The 7,346-nt window shown below is 38.1% G+C and overlaps 1 long non-coding RNA gene across 2 annotated transcripts; it reads left to right on the forward strand.

Moving 5' to 3' along the window:
- The first annotated feature begins 1,991 nt into the window (after positions 1 to 1,991).
- Positions 1,992 to 7,141, forward strand: LOC122865957. Of its 2 annotated transcripts, none has more exons than XR_006375584.1 (3): positions 1,992 to 2,147; positions 4,710 to 4,899; positions 5,014 to 7,141. It is a non-coding gene; the product is annotated as an uncharacterized LOC122865957 (long non-coding RNA). The 2 variants fall into 2 exon arrangements; XR_006375585.1 differs by having other exon boundaries at positions 4,710 to 4,832.
- Positions 7,142 to 7,346: the final 205 nt, after the last annotated feature.

Consider the following 7,346-nt stretch of genomic DNA (forward strand, 5'->3'; position numbering starts at 1 on the left):
CGCCCAACTCAGTGTGTTGTGTTGAATCAGGAAGGAAGTATTTACCCAGTGCTGGTGTGAAGGGGTTTTGACCTCCAGGTCAAACTGTCAAAACATTCTTTGTGGTATTCTGAATCACTGTACTTGTACATTTATTGGTTTTAATGGTAATTTGAGGATAATTCACCTCATGGGTGAATGACTATAGATGGCTATAGATGCTCTTCTAAAAAAAGACCCTGAGACAGCTGTCCAAGTCAGAGAATTTTCCTGTCAACTACTGAAATGTATAAATTGCTGTGCTGAAATAAACCAATAAAATCTAAAAAACCTATTAGTAAATTGTCAAGCCATAATGATGATGATGATTTGGTGAAAAAAATATAAATTTTAAATTAATTTAATCTTAGTTGTAAATGTTATTTTAGTTTATTTCTGTGTCATATTCAATTTCCAAATTCATTCAGAATATGGCATTATGATTGATGAGTGGTGTTTCCCTCTGTAGAGAAAGATAATTTCTAGCTATATGTTGTGCATTTTCATGAGCCTTTTTGGTTTGCCGATACACCATACCCAACATTGACATGAAATGAGCCAAATGGACATTGTTGGATGTCATAGGTTCTAGAAGTAGTATCGCTGGATAAAGTATGCATTCTTTTGGGCTTCTTTTTGATGTGGACATTAAATCCTGGTATGTTTTGGAACATATTTTTCTGGTTCACTGGTTGCCTAGGACGTTAAGTGAATGGTAGTTTTTTTTTTTTTAACATAGCATGCATTTTGCAATTACAAATATGTCATATTAACAATACAAGTCAGTTACAAAGATCAGCAGGAAATGGTCATGACCAAAAGGTTAGCTTGACCAAAACAAGCAATTTTTTCCCCCTTTGCGTAAATGAGTTATGGAAACAAATTTCTCTCTCAATAGGGAGGGTGAAAAATTCTCCCTCAATACAGAAAAGTACATTCTGAAAATGAACAGCATAGCAATGAACATGAGCATTACAATCCAGAGACTTAACTGCTAACCCTGAGACTTCTAATTATCAGATAGGTTCATATATGTCCATGGCCTCATGTCACAGTGTATGTGAGGGAATGATGTTATAGAGCTTTCCTAGCCTGCAAATTTATCTGGCAAATGTCCTGCCCAGAGGCTCAACACACTGGCAGTTGACTTTTGTCAGTATTAGCTGTGACTTTTGGTGTGGAGGTGATTATTAGCAATTTAATAACGTTTTTATAAGGCTAAATTAAAAACTTTGTGTAATATTGCTACTGCTTGTTGTTTACAATCTTTACTAAAATTTTAGAAGAACCATCTGAATTCACAGTGAAAATTATCTGCTGCATAACAAGATCTATACATATGTTCTGATGAAGGTCTTGTAGATGGGATGTTTGGTCCAATTTGCAAAGATTTATGTGATGTTTGATGGTTTTTCCACTATGATTTTAAATATACTAAAGCTATAAACTGTAAATGTAATTATATTTTTCAAGCAGTGATAGGGCTTAATAATTATCACATGTGTATAGTACTTTTCATTCTAACTATTTCCTACTATTGCTGTACAAGACAAAATAATGGTGCTCAGTCAATAAAAACTAAAAATGAAACATAGTGCATACAGGATTTATGCTCTGGTCGGGCTAATTTAGCATGTGCTACCTGTGTGTGAAGCCCTGATAATATTCATATTCCTGCTCTTGAATGATACCCTGCAAATCACAGCAATGAAACAAAGTGGTGTTGAAGTCCCCAAAATAGTAAAAACAACCAGAAAACAAACCCCTACCAGCAGTGGCATTGTCCTGGAAGGTACCAGCGGCATGAGAAAGTCCTGTTTAGGAGTTCAGCCATGCACTGCTCTCTTTCGATTGCCTTAGAACTAAAGAAAGCCAGGATTTCCTAATGCCCAGAATGGGGAGCTCTCAACAGATTGATCTGCAACTGGGGACTGTCCATTCTTTGGAAATGAGCTGGCCAGAAAGAAGAAAAAGAGTTTGGTGGGAGAACAGTCTGAGATAGACCTCGTCTGATCTCCAGGGCAAGTTGCACCTGATAGGGGAAGACTATAGACAAGATAAATCTTTGGATCTGTCTGTCTGCCAGAGAGAGCTCAAGATGAACCCCTTCTGTCTGGACGTTAGCATGGGTGAGTCAAACATGTTTTTTTTATTGTGAAATCAAAAGTAATATACTGTATATTAACCTTGGTAGCCTTTGTTTTATTGTGGACAGTTGTGCTTGGTATGTTATGTTAAGCCTTTTATTTTATTTTGATATTTTTGGCTTGAAGAATTTGCTTGTGAACTGAGGCAGTATCATCCTTACATTATTGTCAAAATAAGACTCTTATTTTCTTAATTTACTTAATGGATGGCAGCTTTGTAACAATATATGTTAAGGGCTTACAGTACAGAGCACAAGTGCTTAATTGTGGTGTGAACCTGATGGTAATTCCATTACAAGTTAATGTATCTGTATTTCTGCCTTAGTTCAAAATCCTCCCCCTATTACCGAAATCACTAAATGATTTGAAACTTTTTATAAATGACAGCACACATTTGTTTTGGCATTGAACCATACACAGTTTATGTAGTTTAGAGGTAATTGGAGTTGTAAAGATTTGTAGCTACTACAGTATATCTGCACTATATACTGTAAATGTTTGTTTGAGATGGCTGAGGTCTGGTATCATACAAAGGCCCTGTAAGCAAACTCTTAGATTTCAGACATCTAAAAAAAAAAAAGAGAGATTAAACTTGATTCAATTTTGTGCTCAAGTTACAGACCTAGACTTGGCAGGATGGAAAACCCTCGTACCACAGAGAAGCTCTGGTGTGTTTGTTTGTCAAGTGGGACTGAAGATTATTGATTTTGCAAGTGTGTGTTGTCTAACTGTATGTGTGTGTGTGTGTGTGTGTGTGTGTGTGTGTGTGTGTGTGTGTGTGTGTGTGTGTGTGTGTGCGCGCGTGTGCGTGTTTGAAGGGGGAGCTGGCACATACCCCTGGAATGTAAGCAGTTGCTTTTGCAACAGCCATGGCGATTTAGAAGGCAGGCTAGACTACACCCACCAACTTTCATGATTGTACTTTAGATTGCTTCATACATATTAAGACCCTGCATTTTGTACTGTAGGTCAAAGGTTGTTTTTCCTCACTTTTTTTAAGCAATAGCTTTCAACCACATATGTACTGTTAGAGGTAAATCCACATAGCTCTAGTAAAAGCATCTAGTACCTTTTTTCATTAATTTCCATCTACATTTATAACTGTTAATCTGTCTTTCCTTATGCAGCTTTAGACAGTATTGATATACAAAATGGACAAATATTCACATCTTCTAAAAATCATTATCGTATCTCCCTCAGGTCTTATGCATTTGTTAACCCAAAGTTCTGCTTTACCCACATTTGTTTTACCAACTTCCAACTCTTTGTGAGTAGAATCAATGGACTCAACTCTGCTCCAACGGTCCCTGTGGAGAAATAGATACCAACACTTTCAAATGAAAAGGTTTTAATACTGATTTGGTGAGCTGGTCCCAGGCAGGATGGCTTCATCAACTTATAAATCATTCTGACTTGGCTATGATTGGCATTGTTTGGTTCTTTTCAGAGAATGAGATTATGTAACTATGTATGAGTATGTAACTCAAAATAAGCAACAAAAATCGTCCAAAATACAATTAAACTCATGTAGAGTGTTAAAGGATCGGCATATTTACAGCTTTCAGTATAGCATGGATCATTTGCATGGACACATCAGTGTAAAAATTCATAAAAGCATTGTAGTTTAGTGTGTGTAGCGTTATTATATAGACTCTGTGCCAGTGTTTCCTAAGTTGAGCTGTATTTCAAAACAGTTTGGAAAGCCTCAAGCGTTCAAGTTCCAAGTTATAAATCATGATCTGTGCAAGAATTGCTGCAAGACCTTGTAACATTTGCAAAACACCCTTACTTGCCACTTCAGCTGATGAGAGAAAATAAATGTTCCTTCTATGTGGCGTCATAGCTGAAAGCTATTTTTTTATTCTAAATGGTGGGAATTTATTGAAGTTATTCATTGAACAGTACACTGTAGTGTTACAGAACACTCTCTCTCAGTCTATTTAAAGTCAAATATACTGTAGCAAACATGATGTCAACAAAAGAGAAATATACAGAAATATGTACATTGTCACTAAAAACACATTTTTTCTCTTTCCTTTCTTTCTCTGTGGCTTTCTCCGGTTAAGACTAAGCGAGAAAGAGTGTGTTGCGCTAACACACTCTGTCAGGAGGCTGTAAGGTATTGATTGCAGGAGTGTATGACGATGATGGGCTTTGACAGCGTGTTTCGTGGACCTGAGCTGAGTCAGACAGGAGCCTGCTCCGTCTTCCGTCTGTAAGGGCCCAGGGTCACGTTGGCGAAAGCCTGCATCCCTCCGTGCGCATGAATGCCCTCGAACATGGGCTGCGAGGCTGCAAGGAGACGAGAGCAGAGGAGAAATATGGCTCAGATCTTTAACATTTAAATAAGAGCATCAGCTAAATGTCGACCCTGCAGAGTGACTTACTGTACAGTGAAGATAATTTGTCCTCAAATAGTCTTCCACTCTTAGATATCAGTTTTTGATTTTCAATACATTCATACAGTTTTAGAAAATTGTGATGAAGTGTTGTTTACTTTCCCTGCCTAAACAACTTCTTTTGGTGATTTCCTTTGTTTCCTAGATGTTTCTACATCCCAGTATGCTTTTCAACAGTCCCTACTGAAGAAGACTGGACCTGTTGGTTTAAATTTAATGCATGTCAAAAAATTGTGAAAATGCCCATCACAATTTCCCAGAGCCCAAGGTGATGTCTTCAAATTGCTTGCTTGTGTCCAACCAGTTCAAAACCTAAAGATATTCCATTTACAATGGTAAAAAACAGAGACATTTGAGATGAAGAAACATTTTCTGCTTTAAAAGTCCATTGTAGCTTCACTGGAAATATCTCAAACTGATGATTTCATGTTTTTTCTCTTTTTGTCCAGTTATCTATGGGAATAAGGAGAACGCACCACAAAATAACTCGATGCACCCAGACTTTACCGCTGTAAACAGCTTTAATGGATTTTCAGAAACATTGGGAGCCCTCGGTTTCTGAGAAATTACGTGAAACCTGCAGTTGAATGGACATTAATAGCTTCTGAATGTAGGAAATACATTTGGGTTTAGGCTTTTTGTGGGCATTAATGGTAACAGGGGAAAAAAACACTGCTGTCATTCGTTAGGGCACAGGTTCCCTACAGTGATCATGTATAGGCAGCAGGGGACCATTTTCAGGACAGAGACAGTCTTCAAGTTTCTATGTTGGCAAATGTCTGTCCTGATGAGGTGTCTTGGAGCATGACACTGAAAAGCTCGATCTATTCTCCTGACACTCTGCCCTCCCTGTCGGGAAGTTAAAAGAAACTTTCCCTATGAGGATTTCGGCTTCACTGTCATAATAATACCATCATTGTGATGTGACTGGTAGATGAAGTAGTAAGCAACAGAATGATCTATTGTTTTGTAGCAGGGATGCATTCATTGATGTTGGATTAAACTGTGGGGTTTGATGAGCCCTATTCTTCCTGAATTTTCTGTTTTTGCTCCTTATAAAGTATATTAGTTCTGTATTAATTCCAGTTCACATGACATGAATGTTTTTCACAGTAATAGAAAATTGCTCATGCTTGTTCCTGCTTTTTGATTTACATATTGGAAAAACATTTAGGTTCACTACACAAAGTTTCCTTTATAGCATATAAGAGGCATAGCAAAATAGGGAAAAATATAACAAAAGATTTTATAAGTTTCCATACCATACTGGTTCCTACATGCATGTCCATATACTTCATCTTCAGAACATATTTTCAAACTGTGTTCATGTATTATTTCTCAAACAGAAGGCTGATGTTGTGGACATGTGCTCTGCTTTCTGGACATATTAGGTGTTCTGCTTTGTGTTTCTACTGATTGATTTATGCAGAAATAAATGAAAAGCAAACCTCCTGGAATTGGCACCTCAGCGCAGGCCCACAGTGAGTAATCTCAGAATGTGTACTATCCAAGGCTCAAACTAATGAGCTGGACTGAATGAAAGCTTTCATCAAATCCACTTTAAACACTGTAAGCAGTGTTTCAGCCTGTAGGAGTCATTCAGCATGACTGGCTCTATAATGACCTCCAAATGTGTTTTGTGTGATTGCTGCCTTGCAGCCTCAGAGCCGATTCAGACCAGATCAGGCGCTGCGGCAAAATGCCAGTCCTCCCATTCATTTGAGTGGGGGTAGTCGGTTTAGGCTGCAGCGGTGGGGGCCGCAAGAGATGCCCGAGAAAAAAAAACGCAGCGACCTGCAGTGGAAAAGTTGAAACTGAATCTAAATTTGGAGAAATGCAACCCGACGTCACACTGCAGTGGCCAATCTGGCAATCAGACTGGTTAAACTGCTCCAAGGTCAGCCTGAAATATCACTGAAACCAGGCGCTATCCAGGCAGAGTTCATGGACCAAACAATGATACTCTCCCAGTTGCGTCCTTCCTTGGTTTATTTTGTGTACCCAGCTTCGACGTCTGTGTCTGGCTTGCTGTCTATGCTGACAAATAGTGATACCAAGAAGCTTCCTTTGGTTTGTGCTCATTTGTTTGAGAGAGACAGTGACAGAGAGACAGCGGTGGTTGAGCGACCTACAGAGTGAGTGAGGAGAGGGAGTGCCGGTAACGAGAAAGCCGGTGAATCAGAGAAATAAAAATTTTATTTTCCGATTGTTTTACAGCGTTTACGTTCTCAAACATGAATAAACATGCCCACACAACCCTGCAGCTAATCACTGCAATGCCTGATTTGATCTGAATATGGCCCCAGTCTCCCTCCCTCCTTTCTCTCACAGGAAATTTGTACTTATTTGTTTGAAGATAAATGTTGCTGGATTTTCTGACTGATAGGTTCAAAATGAAGTGGTGCATTTTTTAAATATACAGTAGAATGTGAAACTGTGTCCAAAACCTTACTTTAATCCTAACTGAAACAATTTAACCTGACTTTAACTTAAAGAAGTCCTGGCCTTGGCCTGATGATGGTGCTAGTCAGAATGGTAAAAAAAAAAGTAGCAGCCACAGTTAAATGATTGCACATCATCAAGGTCAGCAACACCTTTTATGTGCCATCCCTGTTGTGTGGAATATCACTCATCATTTCATATAACATAATGAAGGTTGATGATTATTATCATGAATGATGTGTCCGTGGATTCCTTTTTAGTTAGTCTATTAATTGTTTAGTCTACAAAATGTCACAAAATAGTAAGAATATATATATATATATATATATATATATATATA

This window comes from Siniperca chuatsi, linkage group LG18 (assembly GCF_020085105.1).
Source record: "Siniperca chuatsi isolate FFG_IHB_CAS linkage group LG18, ASM2008510v1, whole genome shotgun sequence".
In the NCBI taxonomy this organism is placed as follows: domain Eukaryota; kingdom Metazoa; phylum Chordata; class Actinopteri; order Centrarchiformes; family Sinipercidae; genus Siniperca; species Siniperca chuatsi.